Below are 16,306 nucleotides of genomic sequence, written 5' to 3' on the forward strand. Positions count from 1 at the left end.
TGTGCGGTGTGGTGTGTTTGTGTGCATTTTGCATGCATGTGTAAACACTACCTAACCCATAGCTCTCATAGTTGGGATTCCTCTGGTTGTCCATGTTTACAAATAGCAGATAGAGACTCTCCTCTGTTTGTCGTCCCCCATCTTGAGATGAAGCCGAAGGAATGCTAAAGTTTAGATAGTGACGAGATTTAACTTGAAGATGACGCCAAAGAGGTCTTTTTAAACAAGTGACTAAAACCCTTTTGGTCTGGTTAGAGTCAAAATCCCTCCAGGAGCTGCCTTCTCACTCCCACTACAACACATTCTCTGATTGCCATCTCTTTGTCCTTCACCTCTTTTCAACTTTGTGGCTGCTTCTCTGTGATTCTTTCTTGGTGCACAAGGGATTATGGTAGTATTTCAGCTGGAGCTCATGGGGACTTCTGATAAAACTCACAACAAAAGAGAATTCCAGAGAAAGCCAGCAACATTTGCACAGGCCAAGATATACAGGAATTTCATATGTGGAAAAAAATGTTCCTTCTCACCATCTGATATGCTGCTCTAAATGCTCCCATGTTAAAAAAACATTTGAGATTTAGTGCAGAATACTTGTGACTGTGACTGGATCAAATTTATCAAATCTAGCTGGGCTTTCCGACTGCATCCTTCTCACTGAACATGAGCTCCGAGATGTTACGAACTGCTCCGATACATTGGCCAACATGTTACACATGCATATGCAACATGGCAAACAACTGGGGTTCGGTGCTGTTAGAAAAGACAAACATGTACGACATTTCAACAATGACAAATGATGCCTTCTGCTAGCCAAATTATAGTACTTTGAGTTTTCTTGACTGATGTCACGCACTACAGTGTGTTTTTACAGCCAGAACTATGAGTTTGGTTTCCTAGAAAGACAAAGCTTACAAACCTCACCGGGCAGCTATTTCGGGTTAGACAAACCAAGATCTTAACCAAAACAATGGAGCTGTAACTGTAAATTTATGGGTGTCAAGGACATACAAACTGCACAGAATAGCCTGTCATAAAGACTGTTGACTTTAGTCGAAAACAAGATTAAAAAATGTATTATCTTAACTTTCTGCCTATACTTCTACCACATATGCACATGGTCTGCTCAGTTCAAACTGCTGTGACCCACGTCTCTGGCTCATTCCAACACAGAACTTGAATAGATGCCATACTAATTCAGGTTATGGATACAGTAAGACACCAATAAGTACGCTTACTGCTCCTACCACCCGACAGCTGAAACTGTCATCGACCTCAGGCATGATTGGCTTGATATGTCACGTAGTTTGACTTATAAAGCAAGTGATTGGCTTTTTGATGGTAGGGGTGGGAGACGTGTCATGCAACCACCATCTTTAAGGGATTTCATAAAGTTTAGTCAGAGCTAACTAGCTAGAAGATTGACTGTCCTCAGGTTGTTGCTCAGGAGAAGAAATTTGCATGAACTTGATTATTTCTTGCCACTTGGAGGTTGTGGAGGTTGGGGTGGTGGATGGGCATGCAGTGCACCTGACTTTCACATATTTAACAGATCTGCCTAACCATAATCATACTGTAGTTCCCATGTGCAGATGTCGTGAAGAAGAATTTATACTCAGTGTTAAGCTAAGCTAAGTAGCTAAGTAATGCTCCCTGCATGCCAATGTGGGTTGGATTGCCGTGAATTTCCCAGAAAATAAATTCTATTGATGACCCTCTGACATTTTTACTAGGCCGCCAGAACCTCAAAGTGTTCACCTCTTCTGTGATATATCTCACTATCTATAAAATGTAGAACGTATGTACAGAATTTCATGGTTACTAGATGATATATCCTCATGACTTTTTAAAATCACCACCTTGAGTTTGACATTTGCTTTTCTGACTGGATTGTCCCAACAAAATTCACAATGCAAGTCCATCTAAAATCTAAAACCAGACGAAAACAAAGGTAAGATGTATGAGTGTGGGGGTTTCCACACCATGCAACTGGCTTCTTCAGTTCTGCCCAGTTGTCTTTGTTTAGGCTTGTTCAAGACATGGTAACTAAGAGTCTCCACAGACATTCATCCACCTTAAACACTGGAAGAAATGTTGCATTAAGACAAAACTACTTACCAATACATGTACTTTTTAGGAGACTGTTGGTTCTGATTGAGCTTTGCAGTATACACGTTCCACCACAGTCTATAAAACTCCTGATCCTGTAGCAACCAGTCATCAAACATGTTTTCCAGCTTGTAACTCCAAAATGTTGGCTTTGTTTACAAGGCTGGGTTTGGCCTCCCAGTTGATCTCAGAGTTGGGAACTGAGCCTTTTCGAAGGCCAAATCAGGACTTACGGCATGCAGGGACTTCTGAAGAAGAGGGTGGTGGGTGTCAAGGCTTACATTAACAGGATCGTGTTCTCTTCTGAAGACCTGGGGTGTAGGGGGAGGCTGACCACTTCCTGTGGCCATGCGGGGAAGTCCCAAACCCCATAAAGACAAGACTGAACAGATGGACTGGGCAGAGTCTAGGGAACTGAGTATTTCTTCTCATAGTGAAGCTCTCCTGCTCCACTTCTGCACAGACTTTCTGTCTTCTGTCAGCGTTTCACTTCTTGATCCTTACACACATTTCTGGTTAGCTTTATCTCCTTGTTTCATGAGGGCCCATTTATTTTCTGCCTCATTTGTATCCAGCTCCCTCTGTCTTCTACCCCAGCTATATTTTTATTTAAAGCTCACACCTCATTTCCTTTGAACCTGCTCCAAGTTCATCTCACATATCTGCTCATGCTCTGTTGAAACACAGCACTCCCTCACAGCTCGCAGACACGATGTAGTCTTGCATCTCTTCGCTCTCCAAGATGAGACAGTTGTGGGACAGAGGTGTCAGATCTCTGACTACGAACATCTGGAGCATGTTAATATAGTCAACGCAAATCAGATTCCACTAACAGTCACTGGCAGGAGTTCAGGGCTCGGGAGGGAGAGGTGGGCTCAGGAGAAAAAAAAGGAGCAAAATAGGAGCAGTGAGAAGCAATAGAAGTGGAAAAGATTGCTGGTCTGCGTCCTAGAGATCTAAACAGATGTTCCGTTAAAGAGGTGGCACAATCTTTTTCTCTCTTGCTGATGGCTCTGGTGTTTCGCTCACGCACAGAGCCTGAGAGATTAGTGAGGAAACACTTACATGGTGAGAAAATGAGGCCCACTTTGTAGCCCCACATGAAATCCCAAACCGTGAGATGTATGATCTTGCAGCATGGAAGCACAGAGGGGTTCAGGGTCACGTATGTGTGTGTGTGTGTGAGAGAGAGAGAGAGTGTGATTAGTTTGGCTGTTGAATGGTTAAATGTGAGACTGAGCCATTTGTAATGGTAACCTCTGACATCTTGGTTCAGCGCTGCCGTAACTACGTTTCCTCTTTCCTCTCCCCTGGGTAAGAAGTGTGTGTATGCGCGGGGGAACTGGGGATGGGGGGCGTACTTCCTGGTGCAGAGTCCCCCTGAATTCCATCTTAGCGACTGACTGGGAAAATCATGATAATGCAGGAGCAATGAGGTCATCCAGTTGGAGGACTCTCTTTCTCTCTCTCTCTCTCTCTCTCTGACTCTGATGACCCACATTGCTGTAACGGCCACATTACATTCTGGTGCAACCCCCAAAACCTCCACCCATATGGACAGAGCTTGACCCCAAGGCCTGCATGTGAGCCACTCACTCCTCTTTCCTCACTCGTGCCTTCTGGGTTTATCACTGTGCCACTGAACACAATCCCACTGTCCATGAGCAACCATAACTGCTAATGACACGGGGCAAGGAAAGACACCCACAAACACCCACAAGTGTTTGTGGGTGTCTTTCCTTGTGTTCTGTATGTTTCAGGACATAAACATCCTATATCGTGTTTATTATCTTCTGTGCAACCTCCCACGCAAAAACAGACAGGAAAGGAAGGAAGACAGACGAAACAAGAATCAAATCGAGGGAAGGATGTGAAGGACAGGATGAGGTAAAAGAAAAGATAGTCGCAGGGAAGCTTGTAAAAGGTATTTATAACCTTCTATGGAGTCGGCGAGACGACAGACAGTGAGGCAGGCTAACAAGCGTACAGCCAATATCGAAGCAGAAGGATAAAGCCAGGTGGCTGAGCCAGACAGTGTGCAATCAAAAGTGAAGACGGAAAGTCCAAGGGTGAAATTTTTTGATAGCTGAAGAAGCCTTTGTGATCTGGAGCAAAGCCAGACTTCATGTAACAGATGTTAGCAGCAAAGGGCAGGTAAAGTCGGACTGATACACTCTGGACGGAGGAGGTCGTAGATGACACAGGGAGCTGCTATCTTGCGTAGACGGTCAAGTTTAGGGACCGGATGGGACAGCGAACACCAAGACATCTATAAGATTATTACATAATTTCATCATACATCTCACTGGCATGGTACACTGGTTGCTACATTGAATTTGCAGGGACTGTTGAACTGCGTTGTCAAATTCTTGCTTCAAGACAAGCTTGAACTATTATTACATGCTTATTGGTCCAAATACTGACTAGAACCTATGATTACCGACTGGAGTTTTGGCTTGGCAGCAGAATTTAGGCCACACAAATATGTTTTCTGGAAAGCTTGGTACTAGCGGAAAAATGTTTCTCCTCCACCAAAGATAACAAAATCTACAATATAGCCTTCTGTGTAAAATCTGTTAGACTACTGTGTCCATAGTATTGGTTTATATTTCCTGTGTGGTGTCCTCAAAACTTTAAGATAATTAGCTTAGCATGCATGCTAAACTAGGTATAAGCTAAAGAATCAAGCCTCCATTAGGAAAGGGAAGCTAGTTAACCCAGCTTGCTAATGTTAGCATTAGCTTAGATAAATACTGGACCACTGACTCTAGCTACCTTTACCAGTTTGTCTTCATGTTCTCAGTTCATGGATCAGACTTGATGCGTCTGCCGCCATACTGCAACAGAGTTCTGACCAACAGTAGAAAATGAAGGGTTTATTTGTGGTGACAATGAATGTATAGCATCACATGGAAAAATGGGGAATGCTCAATTCACAAATGGGACTTGTATTAGGACAAGCATTGTTGGACTTAGTATTAGATAAGAGATCACGAGAGGACAGAAAGTTTGACAAGCTTGGCAGTTTTGTTATTAAGACATACACAAGGATTTCTGTAAAGTTCTCCCAAGTAATTGGCCTCAACGAGGGAAAATGTCCTTTTCTCATGCACAGAGATGTAATCCTTTTCTGAGAATGTATTTAATGGGGGCAAATGTCATTTGAGAATGGATGGAGGCCAAAATGGAGAGAAAAAAAGATGATGTTTCAAATTTATCTCCATTAGCGTGGACATGGCTGCAGCAGAGCTCAGAAGAAGTAGGGAGTCACCTTTCTGCCCCTGAGTTCTCCCGCAGCTGCCACCTCCATCCCAAACAATTACTGTCAAAAAGCCCCACTACATACTGCACTCTCTACCGCTTTCTTCAAGTCCCCCACACACCAAAGACACACCCCGACCGACTGTAAGCCAGCAGGGGATGGAAAGATGTTGGCATTTCTTGGAATTGACCACACATTCATCCCTTTTTTTCAACTGCTGACTTTCACAATCCTCTCTCTGCAGTCTGGGAGAGATTTTTGGAACCCTGGCAATTCACCAAGGAGCACTTGTGTGGCACTTGTGGCGAGTCATATTTATGCAGGCATGCTGTGTGGCGCTCTGTGTTGGCATGAGGCACTTAACCTACTTCTGTGAAGGCATTAAGACCCAGTAGGCCGGAGAAACATTGGGCAATCTGATTTGATGGCCTTGCTTAATGAAATTCTGCTCTTCCAGCTGTACAATAACACAATATCAACAGTGTTTTCATTGATGGAGACAACAAGGTGTGGTAAGACCTGAACTTATGAGCAGAGGCCAATGGTAATGACCCATAAACTTAGCATTGGGGGCAGTAATCAGCTTTGAAGTTCACGACAGCTCCGGAGACTTAGATGTGCGGGCCGTGCGTTAAAACCGTGATGCATTATGAAATAAAGAGCTCAAGGCAGCCTCTAACGCAGTAATGTTATTGAGTTATCCCATAACTGGCTCAGCTAAATCCGCCTGCTGCACTTTGCTTAATGTACAACAGCTGGTGGCAGCTGGGGCCCGTGGTCGCCATGATGGATATGATGTCACATCGCAATTCCCGCCCACTCTGACCTCCTGTGATTCCTCAGTGTGGCAGAATGAGTGGTGAGTGCTTGTGGTATGCAGATCTTCCCCGTCTGCTTCTTTTCCCCCACAGAACAAACACTGTAGCTGTCATTTTAAGGATCCCTTTGCCATCGTTAATCATATCTTTGTCATGTGTTAAAGCCTCGGCCCTTCTTTCAACTTTCCAAACCCTCGTCATAGTGAATGATGTGGCACCTCGTCCAGCACTAGAATGGTGTGTCCCAAATTCTGTAAGGTAATAAGTAAATACGGTGATATGTTTAATGCTGGAAACCAGATTCAGTTTACTTGCATGGCACATTAGATGGTGCATCTGTGAAGGGACAGTGCACTCATACCCGTACTGTTGTCATTAATGAATGAACGAAATTAGCTATTAGCGAAGATAACTGATTTGATCCCGGGATGTAAACTTGTATACTTCTGTTGTAAAGTTGGGCCTTTTAGCATGGAAGTTCATGGGGACTTAATTTTTGGAGCTAGTCACAAGTTGCTGACACTTCGGTGCTGGCTTCATTTTTGAGCCCTGGAGGTTGCCGCTTGGCTGAACAAAGCCTTTCAACCGTAACAGGACACTGAAAGTTAAAAAGGTAAAACGCTGACCGACCATGATGTGAACCTCAACCCTGGGACAGCTAAAGGTTTAGTGATGGACGTTATAATATCTGGGACTCCAAGCAGGGGGCGGTGGGCCATTCTTCCTCTGTCTACCGAGCGCCACCAGACGTGAGGTTCCTCAGGTTCAAACTCTTCCATTCATGCAATCCCCATGCCAAACGGATTCCATCACTGTCGTCATGGCATTGTCATGGCAACCACTTAGATCCCTGTCAGTGATGCCGCTGCTCAGTCAACAGGGAAAATGAGAGAAAGACAGAGAGCACGAAAAAAAACACGAGGATGGGAGGAGGTGAAAAGGGGAAAATGTGAAGTCAGAAATGACGGAGAGAGATTTACCGCAAATGGCAAGATGAGAGTGAATATTTCATGTCATTTGACCATTAAAACATTTTTAATAATGTAGGAATGCTGCCAGCACTGGCTGACATGAGTGTTACTAGTGACTCAGAGCTTTACAAAGATCCAGTTCGGTTCACGTGAAGTTTGACTGTCCCCTCCTCTCTCTCTCTCTCTCTCTCTTTCCTTCAGGGATACTGGAAAAAAGCTGGGATGCACAGCAGGTACATGGTTTATTAATGGACTCGACTCTATTTTGGGACGAACGTTTGCCTGAGAGGCCAGAAAATGTACAGATCACAGACTTGTTCTTTACATAGCTGGGGGCATGCGGGCCCCAGTCCTCTCCTTTTCTTCTGTGTCATGACATAGAAACAAAAACTCTTCCCACATAACCACACCGAGCTTCATCTCTCACTTCTTTTGCACGGTTTTCCCCTCACCTCCCGAGTCTTACTCATACAGTATCACTATAAAACTATACACTAAACATTTTTATCCTTTTTTTCAGCTCACAGATATGGGCACACACACACATGCATATTTCACCGAGCACACCACTGTGCCCTCCCTTCAGACTGGGAGCTACAAGAGTAATGCATTTGCACAACAGAGGAAGGGAGAGAGGAGCGACCAGGGGGAGTAACATGGAGAGAAAAGAAAGAGGAAGAGGGCATTCATACATTCAAAGAAGTACGCCGCCAACGTGCTTCATACATACAGTTAAACATTTAACGCCGTATTCGATGAGAGTATTGACAAGATATGGAGTGGATGATATGTGACATCCAGTGATGCAAGCTGATGAAAAAGTGAAAAGCAGCACGGCAAGGGAATGTGTTTCATGCCTGCAGGGAGCACGCCACGGATGAGCTTACTCTATATGAACCTGTATCGGAGCCAGCGGGGGGCAGGGGGGACACCAGGCTGAATCCAATTTGAGGATCATAATAGAGACAACACCTTAGACAGTGGATAGTTTGTGTATACCCATTGTGTCTGTGTGGAACGGCATTATGGACACCGTTGGGCAAACATGTAGGCTGAAATCCGACAACTCCCAAACTGGCTTTCATCACTGCTGTAACATTATTGTCTGTGTAATTGCAGGAGAGGCCCGGGCAATAGCTAAGACAGGTATCTTTCCATCACAGCGGCCCCTCTCTTCTCATCTGTTATCCTCATCTGAAAGGTGCGTCTTGCTATTGATTTCCTCCACCTGCCAAAAGCTTGGTGAACAGCTGCTTGGCCGGACAGCCGCATTACTCATCCCGGACACTTAGCAGATATCAATAATCAGCCGTTTCCCTCTTCTCTGTTTGGAATAACAAGGCCATACATCAGGCCCAACAGTGACGAGCTTGCTGCCGAACTGCTTGAGGCTCCCAACTCTTTCAGTCCTTATAAGGGGACCCGGTCTCTGGTTGGACGGGGTAAAGAGGGATGAGTCTATAGGTTGAGTCGGAGAAACAAGCCCATCAGCAAGAGTTGTTGTTCGCGTGCAGCTCTGAATGCCGAGACATTCAGCTCATTGAGTTAGAGTTCTGCCTATAGTTGAGCCATTACTGCGCTGAGACACCCTCTTGTCAGACTGTGACACAGCAACTTTTGGGAACGCACGCACATGTGACATGCCCATCAGTCACGCTGAAGACCACGTCCTTGAACACCCTTGAGTGTGTCCATGTGGGTGCAGGGACGTGCACACACACACAGGTGTGTAGTGGGTTCTTATGTTGACTCAGGAGTCTCTGAAGGTTTGAGGTTTTTAATGATAGCACGGGGGACGAGATAACGCCGGTCAGACCGTTTTGCCGCTTCTCGTTAATTACCCACATCTCACTGACCTTGAAGAGACCGGGGTCACTCTGCCCATTAGGAGGAACGACTTCCCTCCACCCAGCCAACTTTCCCATGACACCCATATAAATCTCCCTAAAAGAATCCTCTGAATGCTCTGCAGAGAGCACAGAGACAGACGGCACGGTTTAATAAGATGCCCTTTTAAGCGGTTTATCACCTGCCCATCTACCAAATACAGCCTGTGGGATTTCAAGCTTGAATAAATGTTTCTGGGAATTATTTGAACTTCCGTCCTCTCTGAGACAACGGCACTGTGAGAGCACTATGGTTTTGGTTACTTTTAAATTTGGGGTGAGCATTGGACACCCTGGAATGTTTCAGGAATGAACACCTTTTGGGCAAATTCTTATGAAAAAGGAGCCATGACTTAGCTGCAACGATCCATCCATCATACGCCGCAGGGACAAAATTCATGACACCAAATAGCCTTGTCAGGTCCAACACTCTTTGCTTACCAGAATGAAGCAGTAGCTCTCCCCGAGGGCACTCCACACCAGAAATCAGGCCACAATGGGCAGTGATCAAATTGCTCCTGTTGTGCGTTGTGCATCTGGTCATCTCCCTGTGACACAGGTTACGTGCTTATGTTACACGACTATAGGCTTAAATCCCCCGGTGACATCAATAAAGAGCTGACACACTCATCAAATTATGGGCCTCTATCTATACATCTAAACCATTGTTGTTGGGTTAAAGCAGATTATCTCCCTCACAGTTGTGAATGGTGCCTGATCGGCTTGCATGCTGCGTATTTGAGGATGTTACACTGGGGCACCTGATCATATGAGGCACAGCCTCCTGAGAAATGAACCTGAACCGATGCCCTTGGCCCCAATACCTTACCTGCTGTCACCCCTGACCCTCCTGATGCCCACTCTGGACAGATACTAGAGGTCTTCTAAATGCGTTCCCATTGATCTCCAGTCAAAGCTCATCAGTGACCCCTGATGACCTTGTTAGCCCACCCCCAAGGGGATGACACACAAAGAAAGAGTCTCCCCTCAGAACTGACAAATAGCTTTGTCGTCTGTGTGCCGTTGTGGTAGCAGGTGTCTGTCATATTGCGCCTGTCATCATCAGATATATTCATCCCGTTTTGTTTTTAATGTCTCGCTCCGTCAGGGCAGTATCTCAGGCTCTGACAAGGAGCGAATGTACGAGAGAATAATGCAGGCAGTAACAGTAAATCTTTGCCTAACCTGACTGCGCTCATTTCCTGATGAGACACAAACCTCTTATCTCACTCCACCTCCCTCCCTATCCCCCGTTTCAACCAATCAATCCCCAATCAATCACTCGCAATCACTGTCGGGCAGTAGCCAGAGGGTTAGGGGCCTCACCAGGCCCAGTGTAGCGGGAGGTTAATGTAGATTCAACTGGGCATGCTGGTCAAGCTGGCGTAGATGAACGCTAGCCGTCTCGGCAGACCAGTGCAGGTGAGGTCAGTGCTACGCTGCGAGTACACTCAGATATTTGTAGATGAATTAAAGTGCTGATAAGAGGGAGAAAAAACATGCTGGCACTATGCAAGGCAGTGCAAACTGAGAAGGCTGGCAAGAGGTCAAAGCCAGCAGGCTGGGTGAGATTTTGAAGAACGGCAGCCATTGTTTTTGCAGTATAATACTCAGCAGCACAGAGAAGGAGCTGTTACACCCTTCAGGCTGGAGACTCCTAACCTCATTTGCATGACTGACAACTGATGTCTTGAGGCGATCATCCACACTAACAGTTATAGCAGATATTCTACAGCAGACGATAAGCTTCACATTATCTAATCCAGTGTCTGTATGTGCCAAATTCATGTAAGTGCATGTATCTTCAAGAAATTACATCATATCTCCTCCCGGTAAATATATGTTTGGTCATTTGATCTCTCACTAACTTGGCTTATCATGTAAAACCTCAATAAACCATTAACTGGTGGCTCATAGTAGCCAGCGGATATCAGTTGCCAGAAACTTCCTCATACCGATCTAACCACATAGGTGTTTTACTCATTCACAATCATAAACGCATGGAAGATAATATCAGTCTAGCTTCTGTTTCGAGGTAACCTTAACACAAGAAAAAAGGTGAATCCACAATCACCAGAAAGGAGCAAGCAAACATGTCACCTTTGGCCTCTTATGTGTTTCAAACACTGCACCCATGTCTCCTTCCTGCCAGTTTCTGAGCTAAGAATACCGCTTAAGACTGAGATTTAAATAACCCAGACTAAACGCCTTACCTCGACTTCTGAATTATTTAATATCTCACAAAGATTGCCATGCCCAGTGCCGGTTCAAAGGAAGTTGTTTTTATGTAACTGTGTTTTGATAAACTGGAGGAGGACAAGGGAGAGAATTGGGGGCAAGAGATGGAGGGGGTGGGCGGGTTATAAATAGGTCACTCACAATCACGGTGATGCTCCGCGACAACCCAGCTGCAATGGCAGATGGACGAAAAGGAAAAGTGGAGCAAAATGACAACCAAATAATAAATCACGTCAAGGCGGCGCGAGCCACACACAACTCCGGACTGACAGGAGCGAGCGTGAAAGTCGTCCTTCAGCTGAGCTCACTGGATCGAATGCCACTAAATCCTTGGCTCTGTGTCTGAACCTGCTCTATGGTGCCTGCAGAACGGGGAGGCAGGAAATTAGAGCGTGCACATTATCACATAATTATTATTATTATTTACAAGTGTGTACAAGTTAACTGTATTAAGACTCCTAATTGAGCGACCTTGTTCTTGTGTGTTGCAAGAGTGCAATTCGGTGTAATCAAATAGAGAGAGGGGAGTCAACAACAGAAGCGAGCTGGCTGCCTTTTTTTCAGCGCAATAAGAGGTGCAAAGTCAATGAATCCAGCCCACACACGGCTCATTAAAGCACAATGGCCGAGTATCGACTCTAGACATTTATTTATTTCCGCTGCAGGCCTTTTTCTGCTGTCTACCATCCCTGCCCTCCATTCTGATGTGTGTGTGTGTGTGTGTTTGGTAGGAGGGATGGCGTAGTTTTTGCAGAGGAAGGCAGGTGCTCAGCAAACAGTTTGACTTGTGCCCCGACAGAGACAAAAACTGGATTACAATCCGACAGCTGCGACGAGCCTGACCGTAGTTTAAGCTGCAGACACAACAGCTACCCACCCCAAATGCGCACACACACAAATTGATTGCGCACGCACGCCCTGACACACTTGTCGGAGAAACTGCCCACAACTGCCTCACGCTGCAGTTTGTGTGGGCAAATTAGTGAGATTCCAAGTCACGGCTTTATCGTTTCCCGCACAGATTAATGCCCGACCATTTGCAAATGATGATCACTATTAATTTTCCAGTTAGCTTGACGTGGTATTAGTCTATGACGGAGAGGACAACAACGTGACCTCGGTGACATTAAGCTCATTATGTCTAGACAGCACAAAACGCCGTCGAGCATTCTTCTCCGTTCCACTCCTGGATGAGATTACTGTCGCGTGAAGATACGAGGAGGGCGTGTTTGCCATCTTTTCATTTCATGATGATGATATCTGAAGTCTGAGTCATGTATACAGGCGGGGGGGGGGGATAACCCTCAAAGCTCTCTCTTTCTCTCTCTCTATTGGACACCCCTCCCCCCTAGCCCACGCCGGACCGCCCGCTGAGGCACAGCGGGGCTGCCAGGTCATACTTAACACCAACCACAGCCTCTCTACAAACCTCCTCTCTTCCCATCCCCCAGCCCCTTGCTCCCATCCCCCACTCCACCCTTAAATCTGCATTACAATGAAGATGATAGAGGAGGAGGTGTGTTTGTGTGTGGGTGAGGGGGTCCAAGGAGCTGGCAGAGTGGAAAAAACTGACAGGGGCTGAGAGAGAGTGATGATCTCAGATCGGCCAAAAAAACCCAAAGCAGATAACCCAGTACTCAGCTAATGAGTCTGACTACATATGTGTGCATAGTCTGTGTGTGTGTGTGTGGGATGAGCAGCAGTGGGGGGTAAATGTATTTGCATGTGGGTGCACGCAAGTGGTTGTTGTCGTATATATGTCTTTGTGTTTGGCAAACAAACAGCACTTATGCTGCCAACTGTTTCTGAGCAGCAGGGAAGAGGTGTGTGTTTGTGTGTGTGTTGTTATATGGCTCAGGCCTTTTCATTATATGCAGGAATGCAAAGCTGTCATATTACCCAGCGTGTTATATTTTATTTCACATTGCGGAGCGTGGCGGCCGTATCTCTGCTTCTGCCTGCGCAACATTAAACTGAACTCACGAAAGTGTCAAAGGACGTCTGATGCTTCAGATTTTTGACAAGAGGCGTCGATTTAATCCACAGCAACCCTGTGCGTGCCCCTTTGTCTGCAAGACTGCATTTATTCAGCAGAAATGTCTCATGGCCTAACTTAACAAGACTGCCACTGTCACTTTTACAGACCAGGGCGTGTATTCATACCTAAGAATGACACTGTCTGAAAAGGACTTTACTTCCTATTTTGACACTGATCACTCTCTAAATAGGGCAGGAGCTGTTTTCGCAGAGCAACTATAAATAAGGCGTCGTTCTAAGTATCTATTTGACTTATACAGCACAACTTCTGCCACTATAAATGATTAGAAAGTTATTACTAAAGATCACAGCCTTCTTTCCATGACATCAAACATTACTGAAAGACAACCAGTGGAGATTTCAGGAAGTCACTGGGCCTGACATGAGCTCATAATAAGTTAATTTAACTCTACGGTTTGTTTATAGTGAGAACTGTGGCTAGAGCTAAACTGGTAAGCTAAGCTAACCCCCAGGCTTCATAGTTAGGATACAGCTGACATACAGATTTGCCATGTCTGTGCATAAAAGTAAGTAAGTGCGTTTAAATAATTGATTGTTAATAATTAATAGTAACCCTTATTTAAGTTGTCAGTGCATACACTGTATGAGCACAAAATGTGATTCACAATTTGCAGACTAAAAGGACATCAAAGGGATTTATCCATTTTTGCAATGATGACACATTTCGTTTTGATGAAGGATTTTTTTAAGGCAACAACATGCAAATGCATATGATTTTTGCACGAAAACCCAGAGTCTTCTTGCACCTTAACTCTGTGAGGCACCATTGTGCAAGCTATCATGCAGCATGCTATCATGCTCACATTGACAATGCTAACATGGCGATTCTAAACTGAATTATCATGTTTATAGCATTAGTTAGGTATGGCAAGCAAGTATTTTGTAACTTGAGGAACATGTCTACAAAAATGTATTGGCAGATTGGTGGAAAATATTCTAAACTGGATCAAGGACCAGCTGACCAACATCTCTATGTAGCCATGCTACTAACCTGACTCAGAGTTGAACCTGATCCTCATATAAAGCCATACTCGTCACCCATTGTTTTGTAATTGACTGGTGGATGGTCCCCACTGACTGGTCACTGGTGGATGTTTCAGGCTCTGGTTGTCTCTGTAACCCCCCCTGACATTTCCTATCTTAACCCAGAAGGAATATCTGCAGCTGAAAGTTGTTCTTTATGGAGTGTTGGAGTAGGACGGCGGTAGCCACTGATACATCTCTTTGGATTTACTATCCATTCTATTGCCAAACCGTGGTGTGTCTCTCTTAGTGGTGTGTGTGTGTGTGTGTGTGTGTGTGATGAAGAGAAAAAATGCAACCAAGTGTGGGAGGGATGAAGAGGGAGAGCAGAGGAGGAAGAGCAGGCTGCGATAATGATGAATGAGAAGATGGCACACTGACCTACTAACGCTGCAGCGCAGTTGCCAGTGGGGATGAGCTGCCCTACTACTGTATGCCCCTGTCTGACACACACACACACACACACACACACACACACGGACTCTACCCAGCACCCCTCCGTCTGCTTCACTCATCCACACTTTCTGTGCTCCTTAACCCCTCACCCTCTCCTTTAACTTGTCTCGCCATCTGCTTTATCTCTTTCTGCCTCCTTACCTGGCCTGCAATGTTATGACAACAGACAGAAACAAGCCACCGCTGGCTGAATTTCACCGCACTGGCTCAAGCTTTCACGCCAGAGACAAACACAGGGGGACGATGAACTGCAGATGCAACTCGGAGAAAAAGAATTCATGATGAGGACGAGAAAAACAGAGGCCGAAGGGGAGTCAGCGAGGGTGAAGGTTAAAAGGAAACCACGCTTCATTTCCCCGCGGTGCTGCGAGAGGTTGAGAGTCTCCGCTGCATGAATTGTGGGAGTCAGAGTCGTTTCAAATAAACAGAGCCGGCAAACAAAAACAACGGCCAGGCCATATCCTCTTCCATTCCACTCCTGAATGCGTTCCCACCAAACCACGTTCCACCGAAACATCAGACAGAGACGTCGATAGTTGGCCGTTGCCGTGGCAACCGGCTCTGTGGCATGTCTGCACACATGCAGAAAATCTAGGTGGTTGTGGGAGGTGGGGTGGGGGTGGGGGGTTGTCGCGTCATGTCTGCCACCTTGGGCACAGAGAGACAGAAAAGAAGAAAGAGGGAAATCTACACACACCGACATGACTGCTGATAGTTTTCCTCCATTTTCAGAGGTCGCTCTGTGTCTCAGAGCTCCCCTGGGACATGAACGACTGGTTTATCAATGAGGCGGGTCAAACATTAGGCCTGGCTGAGCACCGGACAACCATGCTCGCAACTCTTCCTCCTCCTCCAAGAGCCACAGCCAGAGTCGATAAGTCTGCACAAGCCCCCAGCCAAGATGGCTGCCATGTGCAGCTTTGTGGTCGCCTGCTGGTGAGGGCCTTTTTGCAGTCAATAAGCCAGTTGATCGAATTAATTAGCATTACAAAGGGCTTTCTTTTAAGTCGACACTCCCCTACTCAGCCTACTTAAGAGGGCTGTGCACCTGATTCTCCTTGTATTTAGGTGCTTGGCAATGCAAATGTTGTGTTAAGGCCAAACTAGATCAGACATCAAATTTATGTGCACAAAGCTGCTTAGAAATCACACATTTCTGCGTGCTGCATTTGTGTTTTGGGAAACATTAATATGAGAGGATTTTATTTTGCAACTATTTTGCCTATACATATTTGTTCCTTTCATTATTTTCTGTTCTAAAATTTGTCCTATAATCCTATAGTGACACTGCATTACATATTGAGATGTGCAGGCTTTTATCTGTGCAATTTGCAAGCATCAACCTCTCACAAAAAAAAAAATAAAGCAAACAGGAAACAGCCTGCACTCTTGTTTTTGCAATTGTCTATGCATGAATTGCTCACAAACTGAGGAACCTTGGGAGATTACATATTCATCACGCTGATGTGCTCAAGTAATCTGTTCAAG

This window comes from Chelon labrosus, assembly GCF_963514085.1.
Source record: "Chelon labrosus genome assembly, chromosome: 20".
Classification (NCBI taxonomy): Eukaryota; Metazoa; Chordata; class Actinopteri; order Mugiliformes; family Mugilidae; genus Chelon; species Chelon labrosus.